The sequence below is a fragment of the Pristiophorus japonicus genome, chromosome 7, assembly GCF_044704955.1.
Source record: "Pristiophorus japonicus isolate sPriJap1 chromosome 7, sPriJap1.hap1, whole genome shotgun sequence".
Classification (NCBI taxonomy): domain Eukaryota; kingdom Metazoa; phylum Chordata; class Chondrichthyes; family Pristiophoridae; genus Pristiophorus; species Pristiophorus japonicus.
The window spans coordinates 236546565-236572940 of NC_091983.1; the positions used below are offsets into that span (position 1 = coordinate 236546565).

The 26376-nt window shown below is 47.8% G+C and overlaps 1 pseudogene; it reads left to right on the forward strand.

Annotated features, from left to right (window-relative positions):
- Positions 1–24261: 24261 nt before the first annotated feature.
- LOC139267549 (U2 spliceosomal RNA) lies at positions 24262–24495 on the forward strand (annotated as a pseudogene).
- Positions 24496–26376: the final 1881 nt, after the last annotated feature.

Here is a 26376-nt window from a genome sequence, read left to right on the forward strand (position 1 = left end):
GATTCGGCCCACCGAATCCAAAACATAGGCGATTCGACGAGCACCCAGGCCCTGCAAGATATCGGAGCTGCGTCCATTCCTGGGACTGTTGAACTATTTCGGGAACTTTCTGCCGAACTTGAGCACGTTGTTGGAGCCGCTACATGTGCTCCTGCGTAAGGGTTGTGATTGGTTTTGGAGGAACTGTCAAGAACGGGCTTTTGATCGGACGCGAAACCTACCTTGTTCAAATACGTTGTTGACCCTGTATGACCCCTGTAAAAAATTGTTTTTTTACATGCGATGCATCGTCCTATGGGGTTGGGTACGTGTTGCAGCAGGGCAATGCTAAGGGTCAACTACAATCTGTGGCTTATGTCTCCAGGTCACTCTCTCAAGCAGAACGTGGATATGGCATGGTTGAGAAGGAAGCGCTTGCATGTGTCTATGGTGTAAAAAAAATGCTTCAGTACCTCTTTGGTAGGAAGTTTGAGTTAGAGACGGACCACAAGCCATTAGCCATTAACATCCCTGTTATCTGACAGCAAGGCTATCAATGCCAATGCATCAGCTCGCATACAGCGATGGGCTCTCACGCTGGCTGCTTATGACTACTCCATCCGGCACCAGCCCGGTACTGAAAATTGCGCTGATGCGCTCAGCAGGCTTCCAGTGGCCACCACTGAGGGGGCAGCGGAGCAAATCACCGAGATGGTCATGGCTGTCGATGCCTTTGACAGCGCAGGCTCCCCCATCACAGCCCGCCAGATCAAAATCTGGACAAACAGAGATTCCCTCCTATCCCTGATTAAGAAATGTGTCCTGACTGGGGATTGGGCGCCCGCACAAGGAGCATGCCCTGAGGAGGTCAGACCGTTCCACAGATGGATGGATGAGCTCTCCATCCAAGCCGACGTCCTACTATGGGGCAACCGGGTAGTTATGCCCCAGAAGGGCAGGGAGGCATTCATCTGGGTACTCCACAGCGAGCACCCAGGCATTGTGCTGATGAAGGCCATTGCCCGGTCACACGTTTGGTGGCCTGGGATTGATTTAGACCTGGAGCACTGTGTTTGCAGGTGCATGACGTGTGCCCAGCTGAGTAATGCCCCCAGGGAGGCCCCGCTCAGTCCATGGCCCTGACCCACCAGGCCATGGTCACGCATTCATGTTGACTACGCGGGCCCGTTCATGGGTAAGATGTTCCTTATTGTGGTAGCTGCGTACTTGAAATGGATCGAGTGCATCATTCTGAATTCATGCATGTCATCCACCACTGTGGAAAGCCTCCATGCGATCTTTGCAACCCATGGCTTGTCGGACATCCTGGTTAGCGATAATAGCCCATGTTTCACAAGCTACGAATTCCGAGAGTTTATGTCGGGCAATGGCATCAACTAAGTCAGGACTGCGCCGTTCAAGCTGGCCTCCAATGGCCAGGCGGAACGTGTGGTCCAAGTCATTAAGCAAGGTTTGCTCAGAATTCAAGGACCCTCCCTACAATGCCACCTATCGCGCCTCCTGCTGGCCTATAGATCCCGACTGCACTCGCTCACAGGGGTACCGCCCGCAGAGCTACTAATGAAACAGACACTCAAAACTCGGTTGTCCCTCATTCACCCAGTCCTGACCGACATAGTTGAGGGCAAGCGCAAGTCACAAAACGAGTACCATGACCGTAATACGAGGGGGAGAGGTATAGAAATAAATGATCCTGTATTCGTCCTCAATCACGCCACGGGGCCCAAATGGCTTGAGGGTACTGTAATTGACAAAGAGGGGAATAGGGTCATCGTGGTAAAACTCAACAATGGTCAGATATGCCGTAAGCATCTGGACCAAGAAAAAAAAAGGTTCAGCATCGACACGGAGGAACCTGAAGAAGACCATGAGATGGAGCTCACAACACCGCCAGTGAATGAGCAACAAGAGCAATCAGAGGAATGCACAGTCCCTGTGTTCAGCCCGGACAGGCCGGAATCACCACAGGTGACAGACACTCACGTCAGTGTCCAACAACCAAAGCCCCAACTGCGATGCTCCACGAGGGACTGTCGACCACCTGAAAGACTAAACCTATGATCCCAATAAGACTTTGCGGGGGGGGAAGGTGATGTCATGTATGTAACCACAATGTAACACCACTGTATTACTGTATACACTCAACCTTGATGCACACCTTGACCACAAGGGGTGAACTTGTGGGAGACACTCCTTGTCTGATCACACATGTATAAAAACAGAGTTCCCACGCAGGGCCATCACTTGGAGTCCTGTGAATAAAGAGTGAAGGTCAGAGAGTGACCTTGTTCCCAGAATGTGCCTCGTGTGGTTTCATGCTATAGAGTAAGGACTTTACACTGCCCCTCTGACAGTGCAGAACTCCCTTCGTCCTGACCCTCCGACAGTGCAACACTCCCTCAGTACTGACCCTCCGACAGTGCAGCACTCCCTCAGTACTGCCCCTCTGACAGCGCAGCACTCCCTCAGTACTAGATAGAGCCTTAGGGCTCAAGTTTCGGCCTGAGTTGCTCCTATTTTTTTTGGAGCAACTAGTTTAGAATGGAGCATCATAGAAATTGCAATTCTCAGCATTTAGTTTGCTCCAGTTCTAGTGAGTTAGAATAGTTTCATTATAGAACAGATTTTTTTTTCAAAAGGGAGCGTGTCCAGCCACTTATGGCTGTTTTGCAAGTTTAGGCAGCAAAAACTTACTACAAACTAACTTAGAATGGAGTAAGTGTCGATTTTTGTACGCTCAGAAAAACCTTGCCTAAACTTATAAATCAGGCGTAGGTAACGAGAGATGGGGGGTGGGGGGTGGGGAAGGGGGGTTTACAAATATTAAACACTTCACTTTTACAAATAAAGAACCATCATCAATAATAAATGATAAATAAATCAATAAATCAATCATTAAATCAATCAAAAAAAATTAAATAATAAAAAATAAAAAAATAATGAAAAATCAATCAATAAATAAAAGATTAAGTTTCTACTCACCTATTGCAGCACCGGGAGCCCTCCAAAAGTGTGCTGGGATGGGGCCTCCCCAGTGTCTCTCTCTCTCTGCCTGTGTCAGTGTCTCTCTATCTGTCTCTGTCAGTGAGTCTCTGTGTTTCTGACAACGAGAGGTGGGGGAACGAGGGGGGAAGGGGAGGAGGGGAGAGGGGGAGCAGGAGGGATGGGGTGGAGTGGGTCAAAGTGGGGGAGGGAGAGGAGGAGCCGGAGAGCAGGAGGGGAGAGTGAGGGGGGGAGGGAGGGGGAAGGGGGGGGTGGGAAGAGAAGGGGGGGAGAGGAGGGGGTAGAGGAGGGGGCCAGGAGGGGGAAAGAGAGTGGGAGGGAGGGGGGACAGGAGCAGGGAGGGAGTGGAGAGAGGCGGGAGAGGAGGGGGGAGACAAGGGGGGCAGGGCTGAACGGGAGGGGAGAGGGAGGGGGGAGGGGGTAAAGGGCTGAATGGGAGGGGGGAGGTAGGGGGGTAAGGGCTGAACAGGAGGGAGGGAGGCTCAATGGGATGGGGGGAGGATCAACGGGAGGGAGGGAGGCTGAATGGGAGGAGGGGGGGGAAGGCTGAATGGGAGGGAGGGGGGAGGATGAACGGGAGGGTGGGGAGGCTGAACGGGAGGGAGGGAGAGGGAAAGCTGAAGAGGGAGAGAGGGGGAGAGCTGAACGGGAGGGAGGGAGGGAGGCTGAACGGAGGGAGGGAGGGGGAGAGCTGAATGGGAGGGATGGAGGGAGGCTGAGCAGGAGGGAGGGAGGAGGAGGAGCTGAATGGGAGGGAGGGAGGGGGGGGTGGAGCTGAACAGGAGGGAAGCCCGAGTCCCGAAGTTCAGTGCCCGGGGAGCCTATTCGGCCAGGGCGAGGGATGGCAATCTTCGGGCCTCTCCCACGCAGCCTGCAGAGCGTTGGGCTGCAAGGAGCCACTGCACATGCGTGCACAATCTAGCGCACATGTGTAGAGGTCCCGGCACTGTTTTCAGCGCCAGGACCTGGCTCCGCCCTCCACGCGTTCTGCTGCACTGCGCCAAGGGCCTGGATCGACCGGACGGCGGGGAGAATACCAAGGTAAAGAATAGGCGCCGTTTCTGTTCTAAAAAGTCGGTGCAACACACGGAGGTGTGCCGTTCTAACCCCGGGGGGTAAACTTGGGCCCATAGAATATAAAAGCAAAGAGATCATGATTGAAGTTTATAAATCATTGGCTAGGCCTCAGCTGGAGTTTGTGGACAATTCTGGGCACTGCAGTTCTGGAAATATGTAAAGGCCTTAGAGAGGGTAGCGAGGGGGTTTACCAGGATATTATCAGGGATGATGGATTCAGTTCTGGGAAGAGGTTGGAAAAATTTGGAGTGTTCTCCTTGGAACAGAGAAGGATAATCGAGGTTTTCAAGATGATGAGGAGTTTTGATAGAGTTTTGATAGAGAAGATAGAGAAAAACTATTATTGCTGGTGTGTAGGTCCATAACCAGAGGTCATAGATTTAAAATCATTGGCAAAAGATCGAGAGGGTGATGAAGAGAATTGTTTTCACTCAGAGAGTTGTCGGGATCTGGAAGCTGATTCCATAAATCATTTCAAAAGGGAGTTGGACAGGTCCTTAAGGATGAGAAACATTATTATCTGCTCGTACTTAGCCTTAACCTTTCACCTCACTCCACACTCTGACACCAGGCAGACCAACAAGCTCATCCCCAGTCCTGGGCTTCAGACACTGAGCGACAAGGACAGAAAATCATTGCTGTCAAAACATCTCAACCCAAGGCTATTATAATCGCAAATTAAATCAGTCACCTTGAGAGGGCTGGAAGATGAAGGAATCAACCGCTTAACACCTGTTATACTGAATCTCATAGATTCAGCGGGACTGCTACATGACAAATTGGGGAACTCGTCAGCAATTGAATTGTTAATTGCTGCCAGTGATTAATGGAATCGCAGACAAGGTGTTTATTCCAAGGTCCATCTGATCATCATTCCATCAGATGATGGGATTAAGCAGAGAGACGTCCCCATGACCCTCAGCACTCTCGTTTCCCCAGTCACTGCCCGAGGAATGAAACTGAGGGATACTCTTTGTTATTAACGCAGGTACAGTAGTGTAATCCCTATCACTGTAACCCCCTCCCTATCCCTGTAACCTCCTCCCAACCTACACCCCTCCCTATCCCTGTAACCTCCACCATATTCCTGTAACCTCCTCCCAATCTACACCCCTCCCTATCCCTGTAACCCCCCTCCCACCCTACACCCCTCCCTATCCCTGTAACCTCCTCTCACCCTACACCCCTCCCTATCCCTGTAACCTCCTCTCACCCTACACCCCTCCCTATCCCTGTAACCCCCTCCCTATCCCTGTAATCCCCTCCCACCCTACACCCCTCCCTATCCCTGTAACCTCCTCTCACCCTACACCCCTCCCTATCCCTGTAACCTCCTCTCACCCTACACCCCTCCCTATCCCTTTCACCCCCTCCCTATCTACACCCCTCCCTATCCCTTTAACCCCCTCCCTATCCCTGTCACCTCCTCCCACCCTACACCCCTCCCTATCCCTGTAACCTCCTCCCACCCTACACCCCTCCCTATCTCTGAAACTTCCTCCAGCCCTACAACCCTCCGAGATCTCTGCGTCCCTCCAATTCAGGCCTCATGTCCATCCCCCACTCCCTTCGCTCCACCATTGATGCCTGTGCCTTCAGCTGGCTGGGCGCTAAGCTCGGGAATTCCCTCGCTAAACCCCTACAGCTCTCTCTCCTCCTTTAAGACGCTCCTTGAAACCTACTTCAGAGACCAAACTTTTGGTCACCTGTCCTAATATCTCCTTCCGTGTCTCAGTTACAAATATTGTCTGATTACACACCTATGAAGTGCCTTGGGGGGGTTTCTGAGTTAGAGGCGCTATATAAATGCAAGCTGTTGTTTAATGACATTAAACCGAGGCCCTGTCTGTTCTCTCAGGTGGACGAATAAAATCCCATGGCAATATTTTGAAGAAGAGCAGGGGAGCACTCCCATGTATCCTGGTCAATATTTATCCCTGAACAACATCACATAAAACAGAGATTATCGACCATTATCACATTGCTGTTTGTGGGAGCTTACTGTGCACAAATTGGCTGTTGCGTTTCCTACATTTCAACAGTGACAACACTTCAAAAAGTACTTCATTGGCTGTGAAGCGCTTTGGGACTTCCTGTGGTGGTGAAATGCGTTACATAAATCACACGTCTTTTGTAATGAGAGGATTTCCTTAAATCCACAAACCTCAGCAAATTCCCCAGTCTGCCATTCTCACATCAAACCCTTCACTTTATAACACTTCTGTGAATTGAAATGTATCTGTGGTGAAAATGCCATTTTGCTCATTGCCACATTTATTGCAGTATTTGTGAGCAGCGACTCTTGTGTTGAGAAACCTAAGGGACTGATTGGATTGTGTGAAGCTATTAAACCTGTGCTGACACAGTCTCTGAGCAGGTAATGGTCACACAGACCATAATACAAGTCTGTGAGCATAGTCTCCTAAATAAACCTTCGCCTCACACTGGCTGTTAAATAATGTAAAGGTTCATCAGAAACTGGGAAATCAGGAAAAAGCAGCAATAATTTCCCCCAATGATTAAACGGACAATCGTGGCAATAAAATGAAAGATCGTGAGCTCACTCAGTGAGAAATGTAAAAGGCCGATCGCAGGAGAAAGTGAATCATCTGTGAGTCGCCTCACAATCTGCGCAGAGCTGCTGTCAGAGTCTGTCACAGTTTCATAGAATCACAGAATCAGACAGCACAGGGGGAGCCATTCGGCCCATCGGGCCTGTGCCGGCTCTTTAAAAAAGCTTCCAATTAATCCCACTCCCCGCTCTTTCCCCATATGCGGAAATCTTTCCCCTTCAAGTATTTATCCAATTCCCTTTGAAAGTTACGATTGAATCTGCTCCCACCGCCCTTTCAGGCAGTGCATTCCAGATCACAACATCTCTCCTCATCTCCCCTCTGGGTCTTTAGCCAATGACCTTAGATCTGTGTCCTCTGGTTACCGAGCCTCCTGCCACTGGAAACAGTTCCTCCTTATTTACTCGATCAAAGCCACTGATAATTGTGAACACCTCTATTAAATCTCCCCTGTACCTTCTCCGCTCGAAGGAGATATTTGTTGTCGAGAAATAGCTTTCTTGGTGCAGGATTGTGCTGAAAGCCTCTGAGTGTTTAATGCTCCTTCCTAACCTCGCATTCTCTGCTATAATTCTCCTCACTGGAACCAAACGGCTGAGAATTAATTACAGGGAATAAAGGCCCATTCCCAGAGGCTCCGGGCTTTGGGAAAGTGCTGCTGATCACTCACAGCTTATTCTGGTTAAAATCTTTCTGACATAACGTGAACCTTGTGAGAAGACAAGGTTGTTTCCACAATCATCTCCCATCCCAGGGTATTACATCGTTCTGTGATCTCAGGGATTCACCTCCCTCGACAGATCTCTCCGCTCACCACAGAGACACTCTATACTCTAATAGTTGCTCAACAAATCCTTTCCCACAGGCCGACATTCTGAGCGTGTAACTGATGGAGTGCTGCACTGTCAGAGCGGCAGTACTGAGGGAATGCTGCACTGCCAGAGCGGCAGTACTGAGGGAGTGCTGCACTGTCAGAGCGGCATACAGAGGGAGTGCTGCCCTGTCAGAGGGGGCAGTACTGAGGGAACACTCCAATGTCAGAGGGGGCAGTACTGAGGGAGTGCTGCACTGTCAGAGCGGCAGTACTGATAGAGCGCTGCACTGTTGCAACAACAGTATTGAGATAGTGCTGCACTGTCAGTGCGGCAGTACTGAGGGAGTGCTGCCCCGTCAGAGCGGCAGTACTGATAGAGCGCTGCACTGTTGCAACAACAGTATTGAGATAGTGCTGCACTGTCAGTGCGGCAGTACTGAGGGAGTGCTGCACTGTTAGAGTGGCAGTACTGAGGGAGTGCTGCATTGTCAGTGGGGCAGTACTGAGGGAGGACCTGCAAGAGAAAAGCTCCACAGGTCGGGATACAAAAGAGCTGGAGTGGCATACCAATTCAACCTCCAGCGCGAGCTGCTCCAAGGATTTTGAGATGGGCGACTAGGTGACGTCATCAAAACCCTGGTTGCCGTTTTGGAGCGTGGGCAGGAGCCTCGGCAGGTACAGGGGAGTGGGAAGGCTGGGGCGCATGAGCGGCGAGTGCTTGTGATGAGATGCGGTGAATGTTTATGGTGGAGGACCGGCGAGAGATTGTGGCGGAGGTGCGACAAATGATGGTACGCGGCCCAGAAGAGCCGAGAGCCCAGGGGCAGCACGGGCCAGCCCACTCTGCGATATGTGCACGCTAGGTCCGTGCAGGAGAGCAGGTCTCCAGTCGCCTTGGTTAAGCCTTGCCACTGGACCAAGATATAGCTCTGTCAAGCCCGTGTGGTGCCTGGTGTGCAACAGTCACAACACCTTTAAAAAATTCACGCACAGGCATCTTCCATCCCCTCAATTGGAGTTCAAGACTGGAATATCGGGTCTTTCATCGAAACACCTGTGAATTTGTGGAAGCAAGTCATCCTCGTTTGAGGGACTGCCTATGACGATGATGACTGAGGGAGTGCTGCACTGTCGGAGGGGCAGTACTGAGGGAGTGCTGCACTGTCAGGGGAGCAGTACTGAGGGAGTGCTGCACTGTCAGGGGAGCAGTACTGAATGAGTGCTGCACTGTCGGTGAGGTAATACTGAGGAAGTGGCAGTACTGAAGGAGTGCTGCACTGTCAGAGGGGCAGTACTGAGGGACTGCACACTCACACTCAGACTCACATGAACAACGACTCACACTAAAACAAACACACAAAGACGCTGCTCCATCTGACACACACACTCAATTACACACTCACACTCAGACACACAAACTCACACACACCCACACTCAGGCACGCACATTCACACACACCCACACCCACTCTTACACACTCACACTCAGACACACAAACTCACACACACCCACACTCAGACACACACACACATTCACACACACACACACACACACACACACTCACGCCCGCTCACAATGATTGACACATTTATACAAACACATAAAGTCACACACACACACAGCTATCCACAAATCGACATAGATACGCTCGCAGGCACAATAAACTACCAGAGAATCAGGCTTAGTATTTCATGAATAAAGATGATTTGTCGCTCTCTGAACCTTCTGTAAACTCCCCGAAGCAGCTCATCCATCCCAGGAAATATTCATGAGGATCAGGTTGGGGTCCAGAAAATCCACATCAGGCGGGATTGATTCTCACTTCCAATATCCTCTTTAAACAACTTTCCTTTTGCGATGCGCAGACTGAAATGTCACTCCCATCAATCTGTTTGTCTCAATATTGCTGCTGCTTTGATTTTGCTGATGTTGGGTTGTGGTGAGTTTGAGATGTCCCGGGGTAAAGATCGCCCCCTTTAGATGTTCCCGTGTCCCTCAGTTGGTCCGTAAACCCCAATACCTCAGGAAGATGATTGGGGAACACGGGAGGAGCAGGAAGTGTGGAATGTCTCTATTCTGGTGTCGTGGTGTTCAGAGAATCACAGAATCTCACAGAACAGAAGGAGGCCTTTCAGCCCATCGGGTCTGTGCCGGCTCTTTGAAAGATCTATCCAATTAGTCCCACTCTCCTGCTCTTTCCCATAGCCTGGAAATTTTTCCTTTTCAAGTATTTATCAAATGCCCTTTTGAAAGTTACTATTAATTCTGCTCCCACCGCCCTTTCAGGCAGTGCATTCCAGATCACATCAACTCTCTGCGTAAACAACATTCTCCTGATTTACTCTCCTATCAAAACCCCTCATGATTTTGAAAACGTCTATTAAATCACCTTTTTCTACTCTCAGGAGAACAATCCCAGCTTCTCCAGTCTCCACATAACTGAAGTTTCTCATCCCTGGTACCATTCCAGTAAATCTCCTCTGCACCCTCTCCAAGGCCTTGACATCCTCCCTAAAGTGTGGTGCCCAGAATTGGACACAATACTCCAGCTGGGGCCCAACCACTGATTAATGGCGTGTAACAGAAAGGCAGTGGATATTAACCCTGGATATTAATCCTGGATATTAAACCTAGATATTAACCCTGGATATTAACCCTGGATATTAACCCTGAATATTAACCCTGGATATTAACCTTGGATATTAACCTGGATATTAACCCTGGATATTAACCACTGGATGTTAACCCCTGGATATTAAGCCTGAAGCATCTGCGATGCTGACGATCTCGTGAATAGCATGTTTAGTGAGTTGGTCACACCGCAGGTAAAGGTTACTCAGACAGATAGGGAATGGGTGACCATCAGGAAGAGCAGTGGAAGGAAGGTAGTGCAGGGGTCCCCATCGGGCATCTTCCTCCAAAACAGATACATCACCTTGGGTATTGTTGGGGGAGATGACTCATCAGGGGAAGGCAGCAGCAGCCAAGTCCATGGCACCAGGGGTAGCTCTGCTGCACAGGAGGGCAGGAAAACGACAGGGAGAGCTATAGTGATAGGAGATTCTATTGTAAGGGGAATAGATAGGCTGAAAACGAGACTCCACGATGGTATGTTGCCTCCCTGGTGCAAGGGTCAAGGATGTCTCGGAGCGGCTGCAGCACATTCTGCAGGGGGAGGATGAACAGCCAGCTGTTGTGGTACATATAGGTACCAACAATATAGGTAAAAAATGGGATGAGGTCCTACAATCTGAGTTTAGGGAGCTAGGAGATAAATTAAAAAGTAGGACCTCAAAGGTAGTAATCTCAGGATTGTTACCAGTACCACGTGCTAGTCAAGTAGGAAATGCAGGATAGCTCAGAAGATTACGTGGCTTGAGGAATGGTGCAAGGGGGAGGGATTCAAATTTCTGGAATATTGGAAACGGATCTGGGGGAGGGGGGACCAGTACAAACCGGACGGTCTGCATCTGGGCAGGACCAGAACCGATGTCCGAGGCGGAGTGTTTGCTAGTGCTATTGGGGAGGGTTTCATCTAAAATGGCAGGGGGATGGGAACCTATGTAAGGAGACAGAGGGAAGTAAAATGGGGGCAGAAGTAAAAGATAGAAACAACAAAAGTAAAAGTGGAGGGCAGAGAAATCCAAGGCAAAAATCAAAAAGGGCAACATGACAGCAAAATTCTAAAGGGGCAAAGAGTGTTAAAAAGATAAGCCTGACTCTGTGCCTCAATGCGAGGATTATTCGTAATAAGGTGGACGAATTAACTGCGCAGGCAGCTATTAACAAATATGATATATTTGGGATTACAGAGACATGGCTCCAGGGTGGCCAAGGCTGGGAACTCTGCATCCAGTGGTATTCAACATTCAGGAAGGATAGACAGAAAGGAAAAGGAGGTGGGGTAGCATTGCTGGTTAAAGAGGAAATTAACGCACTAATAAGGAAGGACATTAGCTTGGGTGATGTGGAATCTGTATGGTACAGCTGCGGAATACCAAAGGACAGAAAACGCGAGTGGGAGTTGTGTACAGACCACCAAACAGTAGTAGTGAGGTTGGGGACAGCATCAAACAAGAAATTGGGGATTTGCGCAATAAAGGTACCATGGGCGACTTTAATCTACATATAGATTGGGCTAGCCAAACTGGTAGCAGTACGGTGAAGGAGGATTTCCTGGAGTGTATTAGGGATGGTTTTCTGGACAAATATGTCAAGGAACCAACTAGAGAGCTGGCCATCCTAGACTGGGCGATGTGCAATGAGAAAGGACTAATTAGCAATCTTGTTGTGCGAGGCCGCTTGGGGAAGAGTGACCATAATATGGTAGAATTCTTTATTAAGATGGAGAGTGACACAGTTAATTCAGAGACAAGGGTCCTGAACTTAAGGAAATGTAACTTCGATGGTATGAGACGTGAATTGGCTAGAATAAACTGGTGAATGATACTTAAAGAGTTGATGATGAATTGGCAATGGCAAACATTTCAAGATCACATGGATGAAATTCAACGATTGTGCATCCCTGTCTGGAGTAAAAATAAAACGGGGAAGGTGATTCAACCGTGGCTAACAAGGGAAATTAGGGATAGTGTAAAATCCAAGGAAGAGGCATGTAAATTGGCCAGAGAAAGAAGCAACCCTGAGGCCTGGGAGAAATTTAGAATTCAGCAGAGGAGGACAAAGGGTTCAATTAGGAGGAGAAAATAGAGTATGAGAGGAAGCTTGCTGGGAACATAAAAACCGACTGAAAAAGCTTCTATAGCTATATGAAGAGAAAAAGATCAATGAAGACAAATGTAGGTCCCTTGCAGTCAGAATCAGGTGAATTTATAATGGGGAAGAAAGAAACCGCAGACCAATTGAACGAATACTTTGGTTCTGTTTTCACGAAGTAAGAGACATATAACCTTTCGGAAATACGAGGGGACCGAGGGTCTGGTGAGAAGGAGGAACTGAAGGAAATCCTTATCAGTCAGGAAATTGTATTAGGGAAATTGAAGGCCGATAAATGCCCGTGGCCTGAAAGTCTGCATCCCAGAGTACTTAAGGAAGTGGTCCTAGAAATAGTGGATGCATTGGTGATCATTTTCCAACAGTCTATCAACTCTGATCAGTTCCTATGGACTGGAGGGTAGCTAATGTAACACCACTTTTTAAAAAAGGAGGGAGAGAGAAAACGGCATTATAGACCGGTTAGCCTGACATCAGTAGTGGGGAAAATGTTGGAATCAATTATTAAAGATGAAATAGCAGCGCATTTGGAAAGCAGTGACAGGATCAGTCCAAGTCAGCATGGATTTATGAAAGGGAAATCATGCTTGACAAATCTTCTAGAATTTTTTGAGGATGTAACTAGTAGAGTGGACAAGGGAGAACCAGTGGATGTGGTGTATTTGGACTTTCAAAAGGCTTTTGACAAGTTCCCACACAAGAGATTAGGGTGCAAAATTAAAGCACATAGTATTGGGGTAATGTATTGATGTGGTTAGAGAACTGCTTGGCAAACAGGCAGCAGAGAGTAGGGATAAACGGGTCCTTCTCAGAATGGCAGGCAGTGACTAGTGGGGTGCCGCAGGGCTCAGTGCTGGGACCCCAGCTATTTACAATATACATCAATGATTTAGATGAAGTAATATCTCCAAGTTTGCAGATGACACTCGGCTGGGTGGCGGTGTGAGCTGTGAGGAGGATGTTAAGAGGCTGCAGGGTGACTTGGACAGGTTAGGTGAGTGGGCAAATGCATGGCAGATGCAGTATAATGTGGATAAATGTGAGGTTATCCACTTTGGGGGCAAAAAACATGAAGGCAGAATATTATCTGAATGACGGCAGATTTGGAAAAAGGGAGGTGCACTGAGACCTGGGTGTCATGGTATAACAGTCATTGAAAGTTGGCATGCAGGTACAGCAGACGGTGAAGAAGGCAAATGGCATGTTGGCCTTCATTGCTAGGGGATTTGACTACAGGAGCTGGGAGGTCTTAATACAGTTGTACAGGCCTTGCTGAGGCCTCACCTGAAATATTGTGTTCAGTTTTGGTCTCCTAATCTGAGGAAGGACGTTCTTGCTATTGAGGGAGTGCAGCGACGGTTCACCAGACTGATTCCAGGGATGGCAGGACTGACATATGAGGATAGAAAGGATCGACTTGGCCTGTATTCACTGGAGTTAGTAAGAATGAGAGGGAATCTCATAGAAACATATAAAATTCAGATGGGACTAGACAGGTTAGATGCAGGAAGAATGTTCACGATGGGGAAGTCCAGAACCAGGGGTAAGGGTAAGGGGTAAGCCATTTAGGACCGAGATGAGGAAAAACATCTTCACTCAGAGTTGTTAACCTGTGGAATTCTCTACCGCAGAGAGTTATTGAAGCCAGTTCATTAGATATATTCAAGAGGGAGATAGATATGGCCCTGACGGCTTAAGGAATCAAGGGGTATGGAGAGAAAGCTGGAAAGGGGTACTGAGGTGAATGATCAGCCATGATCTTATTGATTGGTGGTGCAGGCTCGAAGGGCCTACTCTTGCATCTATTTTCTATGTTTCTATATTTCTATGGATATTAACCCTGGATATTAACACTGAATATTAACCTTGGATATTAACCCGAACTATAGCAGTGCAATCACACAACACACAGAAGTCAGATAAACACATGAGGGAAAAAGGAATAGAAGGATATGCTGATAGGGTGAGATGAAGAGGGGTGGGAGGAGACTGAGTGGAGCATAAAGACCGGCATGGACCGGTTGGGCCGAATGGCCTGTTTCAGTGCTGTACATTCTACGTATATTTGAATGATTCCAACACACGACTCATTCCCTAAGGTGCCTCCGATCAGCGGCGGAGGACGATTGGAAGTGGATTTATTCACAAAGCTGACTGGAGAATGTGATCAGTTCACACAAACAGCGACTGAACATGGAAATATATTCACTGGGGAATGTGGAATAATCGTCAGCTGGTGAAAGAGAGATTACACTCAGTGTGTTCATTACAAACTCCAGACACACTCAACAGCCCATAATCAGTGCTCAGCGCGGTAACATTATCCTGTCAGTGTTATTACTTTATTACATGATTCATTTTAATGGATAAAAACAGCTTTTGAAACTGCACTCCATGTCTCGCTCAGTAAGGAGACTCAGAGCCGCAGTGACTGGGCCAATAGGAGGCTTGTGTCCCTGATCTCAGTTCACCCACAGCCCAGGCCCAAAGGCTGGGGGAGGCCCATCATTTCCTGCTCCGTTTTCTGTCCAGAATCTTAGGGGTAGAAATTGCCCCCTGCCCAGAACCCCGATTCTGTGGTTTTTACCGCAGCTGCAATTCAGTTCGTCTGTTGAGCGACATTTGACTGGTTTTGTTTGTTTTGATCCGGAAGTCGGTCTTAGTGGGGGCAGTGATTACATCTGAGGGGCAAAGACATGGCGGGACAGCAACTGAGGGGTGGAAGTTGGGGGCGGTGCGGAGTCACCACCGCGATGACATCATCATGGCGCTGCTTCACCACGATTTCAAAACTTCGACCCACTGGGCCACCAGGGAGGGTTTCAGCCGGGCCAGCGACCCGACACTCAAGAGGGTGTATCAGGCTGCCTGTTGGTGGCCCTGCTGAACCCGGGGACATAATTGTCGGGCCAACATGTTCGTCGGCCGACAAAAAAAACATGCGGCAGTGCGCCCTCCCCTTTAACGGAAGCTGCACCGCCGCTGCAGAAGGCCACAGCCTCACTGGACCACTGGGAAAAGCTTGTTTTGTCACCATCAGGCAGGCCGAAGATTTTCCGAGGGGATTGTCGCTGTCGGGGAGGTTAGATCGGCGATGCACACGGTGATGACACGTTTAAGATGGATCGGCAGCAGTGGAGTGGTAAGTGGGGAATCGTGGCACCGCCAGGAAAACTCGGGAGGGCAATTGGGCTATCAGCGGCCATTCCACCAAAAGTCAGCGGACATTCCACTCCGCAGCCTGGCCGCTGATTTGCGGTGGTAACAGGCTTTAAGGAAAGGGGCAATTTCGTGCCCTTTGTGTTAAATCGATGGGCCTCAATCTCAGGCTTTGGGCCTGTGAAAAACAACAACTAACCCTCAATAGGAGCTGGTTGGAGCGAGCTGGAGACCAGGCCCACAGATAAAGGCAGCCACACTGAGATTTCATTCACTGAAATGTCAACAACATTGAGAAATATGAAATTACATGGCCAGACGCATTTTCTGAGAGCGAGTAAGATCTCGGATTTCCTTCTAATGGTCGGATTCAGTCACTTGCGGAAAGGAGAATCTGTTATTTAAGATTCTCCGTATCATTAACATCGACTCTTATCTCCTTTTTGGCCTTTAGATTCGCTAGTTGGTGAAAAGTCTCGTAATAGAATTGTAATGTAATATAATTTCAATGTAATTGAATCATAGAATGATACAGCTCAGGAGGAGGCCATTCACCTTCAATCTGTGTCCAATGGTTACCAACTCTCCACCGTTTCCGGGAGCTTTCTTGCGTCTTCTTCCGTGAACACAGATACAAATTATTTGTTTAATTTCTCTGCCATTTCCTTAGTCCCCATTATAATTTCTCCTGTCTCAGCCTGCAAGGGACCCACATTAACTTTTGCTAATCTTTTAATTTTTACATACCTATAGAAGCTTTTACAGTCTGTTTTTTTGTCTCTTGCCAGTTTACTCTCATATTCTATTTTCCCTTTCTTTATCAATTCCTTTGTAGTCCTTTGCTGAATCCTAAAATTCTCCCAATTGTCAGGCTGACTACTCTTTTTGGCAACATTATAAGCATTATAAGCCTCCTCCTTTGAGCTAATACTATATTTAATTTCTCTTGTTAGGCATGGTTGGACTACTTATCCTGTGGGGTTTTTGTGTTTTAAAGGAATGTATATTTGTTGTAAATTATATATTAATTCTTTAAATTCTATCCATTGCATGTCTACCATCATACATTTTAATATAGTTTCCCCATTTACCTGAGCCAACTCACCCCTCATACCTATGTCGTTGCTTTGTTTAGATTGAAGAGCCGAGTTTCGGATTTAACGACATCACTTTCAAACTTACATAAAATTCTATCATATTATGGTCACTCTTCCTGAAGAGCCCCATTAATACAAGGTTATTAATGAACCATTTCTCAATGCACTATACGAGATGTAAAATACCCTGTTCCCGAATTGGTTCCTCAAGATACTGATCTGGAAAACTATCTTGTCCACATTCCATAAATTCGTCCTCCACATTATTACTACAGATTTGGTTTGCTCAGTCTGTATGTAGATTGAAGTTCCCCCTTGATTACGGTATTACCCTTGTTACAAGCGCCTCTAATTTCCTGATTTATACTCTGCCCTACATTACAACTACAGCATGGGGGCCTATAAACAATTCCCACCAATATTTTCTGCCCTTTGCTGTTTCTTAGCTCCACCCAAACTGATTCTACTTCTTGATTTTCCGAGCTAAGATCCTTTCTCTCTACTGTCTTTATCCCATCCTTTATTATCTTCGACAATTTTTTGAGGGTGTAACTGGTAGAGTGGACAAGGGAGAACCAGTGGATGTGGTGTATTTGGACTTTCAAAAGGCTTTTGACAAGGTCCCGCACAAGAGATTGTTGTGCAAAATTAAAGCACATGGTATTGGGGGTAATGTACTGATGTGGATAGAGAACTGGTTGGCAGACAGGAAGCAGAGAGTCGGGATAAATGGGTCCTTTTCAGAATGGCAGGCAGTGACTAGTGGGGTGCTGCAGGGCTCACTGCTGGCACCCCAGCTATTTATAATCTACATTAATGATTTAGATGAAGGAATTGAGTGTAATATCTCCAAGTTTGCAGCTGACACTAAGCTGGGTGGTAGTGTAAGCTCTGAGGAGGATGCTCAGAGGCTGCAGGGTGACTTGGACAAGTTAGATGAATGGGCAAACGCATGGCAGATGCAGTATAATATGGATAAATATGAGGTTATCCATTTTGGGGGCAAAAACACGAAGGCAGAATATTATCTGAATGGTGGCAGATTATGAAAAGGGGAGGTGCAACGAGATCTGGGTGTCACGATACATCAATCATTGAAAATTGGCATGCAGCTACAGCAGGTGGTGAAGAAGGCAAATGGTTTGTTGGCCTTCATAGCTAGGGGATTTGAGATAGAAACAGGGAGGTCTTACTGCAGTTGTACAGGGACTTAGCGAGGCCTCACCTGGAATATTGTGTTCAGTTTTGTTCTCCTAATCTGAGGAAGGACATCCTTGATATTGAGGGAGTGCAGCGAAGGTTCACTAGAATGATCCCTGGGATGGCGGGACTGACATATGAGGAGAGACTGGATCGACTGGGTCTTTATTCACTGGAATTTAGAAGGATGAGAGGGGATCTCATAGAAACATATAAAGTTCTGATGGGACTGGACAGGTTAGATGCAGGAAGAATGTTCCCAATGTTGGGGAGGTCCAGAACCAGGGGACATAGTCTGAGGATAAGGGGTAGGCCATTTAGGACTGAGATGAGGAGAAACATCTTCACTCAGAGAGTTGTTAACCTGTGGAATTCCCTGCCGCAGAGAGTTGTTGATGCCAGTTCATTGTATATGTTCAAGAGGGAGTTAGATATGGCACTTATGGCTAAAGGGATCAAGGGGTATGGAGAGAAAGCAGGAAAGGAGTACTGAGGGAATGATCAGCCATGATCTTATTGAATGGTGGTGCAGGCTCGAAGGACCGAATGGCCTACTTCTGCACCTATTTTCTATGTATGATTCAATGTATGTTTCTATGTATTATCAGGGCTCTCCATCCTTCTTTTCTATTTTCCCTATCTCTTCTAAAAATTAAGTATCCTGGAATATTTAATTCCTAATTTAAGTATCCTGGAATATTTAATTCCTAATTTAAGTATCCTGGAATATTTAGTTCCCAATTTAAGTATCCTGGAATATCCATCATCACTTCCTTGGTTTTGTATTCTATGCATCTATTGATGAAGCCCAGGATCTCTTATGCTTTTTCAACGGCTTTCTCAACCTGCCCTGCCACCTTCAATGGTTTGTCGACATATACCCCCAGGTCTCTCCCATTTAGAATTGTACCCTATAGTTTATATTGCCTCTCATCGTTCTTCCTGCCAAAATGTATCACTCCGCACTTTTATGCATTAAATGTCATCAGCCATGTGTCCACACATTGCAATTTACACAGACCATATCTATTATGTATGCAACCCTATGTAACCAGCATTCTACCGCCACAAGAGGGCATATCTGTTGGAGTCCTAAGGGATCCCAGCATCCCTTGGGAGCACTGTATACAAACAGGCCTCCCATGCTGTACCAACATTCTGGAATTAGAATAAAGAGATTAAGGTCACACTTACTCACGTCTACAGTACTCAATCACATTACTCTATTCTGGACATAACAACTGGCGACAAGATAACGCACCATCATGCGAAAATGCGGAGAACTTTTGATATCCTGGAGAAATTCTCAGAAGAGGACAATTGGGAGACCTTCGTGGAACAATTCTACCAATACTTCGTGGCCAATGAGCTGGAAGGGAATGAGAATGCTGCCAAACGAAGGGCGATACTCCTCACCGTCTGCGGGGCAACAATCTATGGCCTCATGAAGAATTTTCTTGCTGTGGTGAAACCAACAACCAAATTGTATGAAGAACTGTGCACGCTGGTCCGGGAGTATGTAAATCCGAAGGAGAGCATTCTGATGGCAAGGTATCGATTTGTCAACGGTCTGAAGGCCAGGAAGTGGTGAGCTACGTTGCCGAACTAAGGTGCCTTGCGGGACATTACAAATTTGATGGATTCTTGGAGCAAATGCTAAGAGACTTTTTTGTGCTTGGCATTGGCCATGAGGTTATCCTTCGCAAACTATTGACTGTTCAAACACCGAACCTGAGCAAAGCCATAACAATAGCCCAGGCATTTATGTCCTCCAGACAGAACACCAAACAAATTTCGCAGCATGAAGATGTTTCGGCAAGTACTGTACACAAAGTAACGTCGTTTTCAGGCAGGAATGCATATGGCAGAATGTACACGCCTGCAGCTGCATGACCTCAGATGACTCAGACACCACTATCAAGCGTTAATGCGAGGCAGTTAACACCTGTGGAGGTGATCATCGAACCCATCAATGCCACTTCAAACACGATGCGTGCAAAGGCTGTGGAACAATGGGACACCTTCAGCGAATGTGCAGACGAGCTGCAAACTCTGCAAGCCACCACGTTGCAGAGGAAGACCGATCCATGGCAGATCAAACTGAACTAGAGACTCAAACCGAGGAGGCAGAAGTGTATGGGGTACATACCTTCACCACGAAATGTCCACCGATCATGTTAAAAGTTGAACTAAATGGAATTCCAGTATCCATGGAAATGGACATGGGTGCTCGTCAGTCCATCATGAGCAAAAAGGCCTTCGACAGGCTGTGGTGCAACAAGGCACTCAGGCCCAAGCTGAGTCCCATTCACACCAAGCTGAGAACTTACACTAAAGAACTGATCCCTGTTATTGGCAGTGCAGCAGTAAAAGTCTCCTATGATGTAGCAGTGCACGAACTACCACTCTGGATAGTACTGGGAGCTGGCCCCACACTATTCAGCAGAAGCTGGCTGGGAAAAATCCGTGGCAATTGGAATGACATCCGAGCGCTTTCGTCCATCGACGACGCCTCATGTGCCCAGGTTCTGAGCAAGTTTTCGTCGTTGTTTGAGCCAGGCATCGGAAGTTTCTCGGGGCGAAGGTGCAGATCCACTTGATTCCCGGTACACGACCCATCCACCACAAGGCACGGACAGTGCCATCTGTGATGCGAGAGAAAGTGGAGATCGAGCTAGACAGGCTGCAACGAGAGGGCATCATCGCGCCGGTGGAGTTCAACGAGTGGGTCAGTCCGATTGTTCCGGTTCTCAAGGGCGATGGCACGGTCAGAATTTGCGGCGACTATAAAGAAACGATTAACTGTTTTTCGCCGCAGGACCAGTACCCACTACCCAAGGCAGATGACCTATTTGCGACGCTGACAGGAGGAAAGGTGTTCACCAAGTTGGTCCTGACCTCGGCCGACATGACGCAGGAATTGGAGGAATCTTCGAAAGGCCTCACCTGCATCAACACGCACAAAAGTCTGTTCATCTACAATAGATGCCTGTTTGGAATTCGATTGGCAGCGGCTATTTTTCAAAGGAACATGGAGAGTCTGCTAAAGTCGGTTCCGCGCACTGTGGTTTTTCAGGACAACATACTGATCACAGGTCGGGACACCATCGAGCACTTGCAGAACCTGGAAGAGGTTCTAATTCGGCTAGATCGTGTGGGACTCAGGTTTAAACGCTCGAAGTATGTTTTCCTGGTGACAGAGGTCGAGTTCTGAGGGAGAAGAATTGCGGTAGATGGCATCATACCCACTGACGCCAAGATGGAGGCCATCAAGAACACGCCGAGACCACAGAATGTGACGGAGTTGCAGTCGTTCCTGGGACTCCTCAATTATTTTGGTAATTTCCTAACCAGGTTAAGCATCTTGCTCGAACCTCGACACATGTTGCTACGCAAGGGACATGGCTGGGTATGGGGGAAATCACAAGAGACAGCCTTTGAGAAAGCCCGAAATCTGTTATGTTCGAACAAACTGCTTGTCCTGCATGATCCTTGTAAACGTTAATGCTAGCTTGAGATGTGTCTTCGTACAGGGTCGGGTGTGTGTTACAAGCAAACGAATTGGGAACATTGCAATCGGTCGCTAATGCATCCAGGAGCTTGTCCAAGGCCGAAACGGCCTGTAGCATGATTGAAAAAGAAGCTCCAGCATGCGTTTACGGGGTAAAAAAAATGCATCAGTATCTGGGTTTAAATTTGAGTTAAAAACTGACCATAAGCCGCTCATATCGCTATTCTCAGAGAGCAAAGGTATCAATACCAATGCCTGTGCTAGCATCCAAAGATGGGCACTCAAGCTGTCTGCATGTAGCTATATAATTCGCCACAGGCCAGGCACAGAGAACAGCGCTGACGCCCTCAGTCGGCTACCATTGCCCATCACCGGTGTGGAAATGGCACAGCCTGCAGACTTGCTCTTGGTGATCGATGCATTTGAAAATGAATAGTCACCCGTTACGGCCCACCAGATCAGGACCTGGACCAGCCATGATCCTTTCCTGTCCCTTGTCCATGGGAGCTAGTCCAGCTTCCCAATGGAGATGCATGAAGAGATCAAGCCGTTCCAGTGGAGTAAAGACGAAATGTCCAGACAGGCGGACTGTCTTTTGTGGGGTAATCGCGTGGTTTAGCCCAAGAAAGGCAGGGAAACATTTATACGCGACCTACACAGTACTCACCCTGGCATAGTAATGATGAAAACAATAGCCAGATCCCATGTGTGGTGGCCTGGCATTGATTCAGATTTGGAGTATTGCGTGCGCCAATGCAACACTTGCTCTCAACTGAGCAATGCACCCAGGGAGGCACCGCTAAGTTTGTGGTCAAGGCCCTCCAAACCGTGGTCTAGGATCCACGTTGACTTTGCTGGCCCGTTTCTAGGCAAAATGTTCCTGGTTGTTGTGGATGCTTATTCAAAGTGGATTGAGTGTGTAATAATATCTGAAAGCACGTCCACTACCACCATCGAAAACCTACGAGCCATGTTTGCCACACACGGCCTGCCTGATGTCCTTGTCAGCAACAATGGGCCGTGCTTCACCAGCGCTGAATTCAAGGAATTCATGACCTGCAATGGGATCAAGCTTGTCACATCTGCCCCGTTCAAGCCCGCATCCAATGGCCAGCCAGAACAGGCAGTCCAAACCATCAAGCAAAGCTTGAAACACGTGTCGGAAGGCTTCCTGCAGACCCGCCTGTCCCGAGTCCTGCTCAGCTACCAGACGCCACTCTCTCACTGGGCTTCCCCCTGCCGAACTGCTCATGAAAAGGGCACTGAACACAAGGCTCTCTCTAGTCCACCCTGATCTCCATGATCATGTCGAGGGCAGGCGGCATCAACAAAGCATGTACCATGAACGCGCAAGTTTGTCATGCCATATTGAAGTCAATGACCCTGTATTTGTACTCAACTATGGACATGGTCCAAAATCGCTTGCTGGCACTCTCGTGGCCAAAGAAGGGAGTAGGGTGTTTCAGGTCAAAGTCGCAAATGGACTAACTTGCAGAAAGCACTTGGACTAAACCAAACTGCGATTCACAGAAAGCCATGAGCATCCTGAAGAGGACACCACCAATTTTGACCCTCCGACGCACACACAAGTGGCAACCGACATCACGGTTGACCATGAAGCTGAACTCATCACCCTCCGCAGCCCAGCAAGATCAGCTGCGCAGCAGCCCAGTGAAGAACCAACCAACTCACCTGCACCTGCATTTGTACCGAGGTGATTAACGAGAGAGCAAAAAGCCCCAGATCGTCTCACCCTGTAAATAAGTGTACTATTGACTTTGGGAGGGAGTGATGTTATATATGCAACCCTGTGTAACCAGCATTCTACCGCCACCAGAGGGCATGTCTGTTGGAGTTCCAAGGGATCCCAGCATCCCTTGGGAGCACTGTATATAAGCAGGCCTCCCATGCTGTTCCAACACTCTGAAGTTAGAATAAAGAGACTTTGGTCACACTTACTCACGTCGACAGTACTCAATCACATTACTCTATTCTGGACATAACAAGATCCATTCTCAACCCACTGAAATTGGCTTTCTTCCAATTAAGTATTTTTACTCTAGATTGCTCCCTATCTAAACCTTATGATACTATGATCACTGTTCCCTATATCCTCCCCTACTGCCACTTGCTCTACTTGACCCACCTCATTCCCAGAACCAGATCCAGCAATGTCTCCTTCCTCATTGGGCCAGAAACGTACTGTTCAAGAAAGTTCTCCTGAACACACTTCAGAAATTCTTCGCCCTCTCTACCCTTTACACTATTACTATCCCACCTATATTAGGATAGTTGAAGTCCCCTACTATCAGTACTCTATAGTTCTTGCCCCTCTCTGTAATTTCCCTGCAGATTTGCTGCTCTTTATCCTTCCCACTAATTGGTGACCTATAGAATACAACTAGTAGTTTAATGGCACCTCGATTGTTTCTCAACTCTAACCAAATAGATTCTGTCCTTGACCCCTTCAAGACATCCTCTCTTCCAGCACTGTAATAATCTCCTTAATCAATACTGCCACCCCACCTCCTTTCTTTCCTTCCCTTTCTTTCCTGAACACGTTATATCCAGGAATATTTAATACCCAATCCAGCCCTTTATTGAGCCAGATCTCTGTTATCGCCACAACATCATATTCCCATCTGTCTATTTGTGCTTGCAGCTCACCAACCTCATTTACCACACTTCATGCATTCACACACATGCACTGTAAACCGCTCTTACACCTTCTTGTGTTCTTTCTTAGTCTGACCCTACCGAATATCGTACTATTTCTTACTCTAGTGCTATCTGTCTCCCCAATCCTTCGTGCACCTTGTTTCTCCTTTCTAATATAAGAAATAGGAGCAGGAGTAGGCCACTGGCCCCTCTTGCCTGCTCCGCCATTTAATAAGATCATGGCTGATCTGATCTTGAACTTAGCTCCACTTCCCTGCCCACTCCCCATAACCCTTCACTCCCTTGTCGTTCAAAATCTGTCTCTCTCCACCTTTAATATATTCAATGACCCGGCCTCCATGACTAATGATACATCCTGTTGCCCATCCCCAGCCTAATTAGTTGAAACCCTCCCCAACAGCGCTAGCAACCTGCCCCCTTCTCGGCCTTTTGGCTAAGATCATGCGTAACTGACCTGACAGGGGAGTAACCATGACCAGAAAGTGGTTCTCCCTGGATCAGGAAGGTGGTTCTCCTGTGCTTTTTGGAAATAGGAGGTGGGTGGGGGGCTTGCCCCATCCACCTCCATGGAGATGGGTGGGGGACGTCCCATCCAACTCCATGCACGAACCTGGTATTGCAGTACTTCCAGGAACGGTGCAGCCTTGGCTCTAGGCCTTTTGGCTAAGAGCAAAATCATTGGCGCAGAGTGATCTTTGTTTGGGCGTAAGGTGACCTTTGGCGTTTATGATCTGACAAAGAATTGGAAAGATTGGCAACGAATAAAACATTTAAAAAAAATGTTTACAATTAAACACCAACCTTTTAATTCAATGTAAACTGCGCTGTAGGAGCAGTGACTGATGTTGCTGGGATTCTGAGATCAGGGCAGTCATTTCATTCATTGACATTCTCTGCAATTGTGGAGAAAATCGATGGTTTGTTCCTGACACCCACAGCAGGACAGAGACAGAGGGCAGGCAGGAGGGAGAACCATTTCATTCATTCTCTGCATGTGGGCGTCGCTGGCAAGGCCGGCATTTATTGCCCATCCCAAGTCGCTCTTGAGAAGGTGGTGGTGAACCTTCTTAAACCACTGCGGTCCGTGTGGTGAAGGTTCTCTCACAGGGCTGTGAGGGAGGGAGTGTTTGAAGGGAAAAAGCCTTGGCGAGTTGCTGCAGTGCGTTTGTAGATGGTACACTCTGACACCATGGTACGCCGGTGGTGGAAATAGTGAGTTTGGCACTAATTAGATATCAGCCATGGCTCAGTGGGCAGCACCCTCGCCTCTGAGTCAGAAGGTCGTGGGTTAAAGTCCCACTCCAGATCCCATAATTAATGCTGACACTCCCAGTGCAATACTCCCAGCTGCACTATAGGAAGGTCAGTACTGAGGGAGTGCTGGATTCATAAGGGCAGTATTAAGGGAGCGCTGTACTGTCGGAGGGGCAGTACTAAGGGTGTGCTCGATTCAGCAGGGCAGTACTGCGGGAGCACTGCACTGTCAGAGGGGCAGTACCGAGGGAGAGCTGCACTGTCAGAGGAGCAGTACTGAAGGAGAGCTGCACTATTGAAGGGGCAGTACTTAGGGAGCATTGTACTGTTGGAGGGGCAGTACTGAGGGAACGCTGCACTGTTGGAGAGGCAGTTTTGAGAGAATACTGAGAGGTGCCGTCATTGAGATAAGATGTTAAACCGAGGTCCCATCTGTCTTTTCAGTTAAATGTACAAGATCCCACTGCATTCTTGATGAAGATCTTACTGTGTGCAGATTGGCTGCCACATTTCCTACATTACAACAGTGACTACACTTCAAAAATACTTCATTGTCTGTGAGGCACTTTTGGACGTTCTGAGGTGGTGAAAGGCGCTATAGAAATGCAAGTCCTTTCTTTCTTTACTGTCTGCGGCCCAGAGCTGGGGGGTTTCAGACCTGGTTCTCGTTCAGAGTGAAACGACTGCCTTTGTTCCCTGGGGACAGACAATAAATGACGGCAGATTTCAGATTCCGCTCTGCCCCCGAGTCTCGGCCTCAGCTGATGTTTCCCGTCACGTTTCTCAATTCTCCTACTTTTTATTTTGATAGTTCGGGCTGTCCATCGAGGATCGAATTCCATCGAGCTTTGCTCATTTATCTCGCCCTTTACACATTGGCCTTTATTGCAAGGGGGATGGAGTATAAAAGCAGAGATATCCTGCTACAACTAGACAGGGTATTGGTGATGTCACACCTGGAGTACTGCGTACAGTTTTGGTCTCCGTATTTAAGGAAGGATATACTTGCATTGGAGGCAGTTCAGAGAAGGTTCACTAGGTTGATTCCAGAGATGAGGGGGTTCATTTATGAAGATAGGTTGAGTAGGTCAGGACTATGCTCATTGGAGTTCAGAAGAATGAGAGGTGATCTTAGCGAAACATATAAGATAATGAGGGGGCTCGACAAGGTGGATGCAGTGAGGATATTTCCACTCATAGGGAAACTAAAACTAGGAGGCATATTTTCAGAATAAGGGGCCGCCCATTTAAAACTGAGATGAGGAGAAATTTCT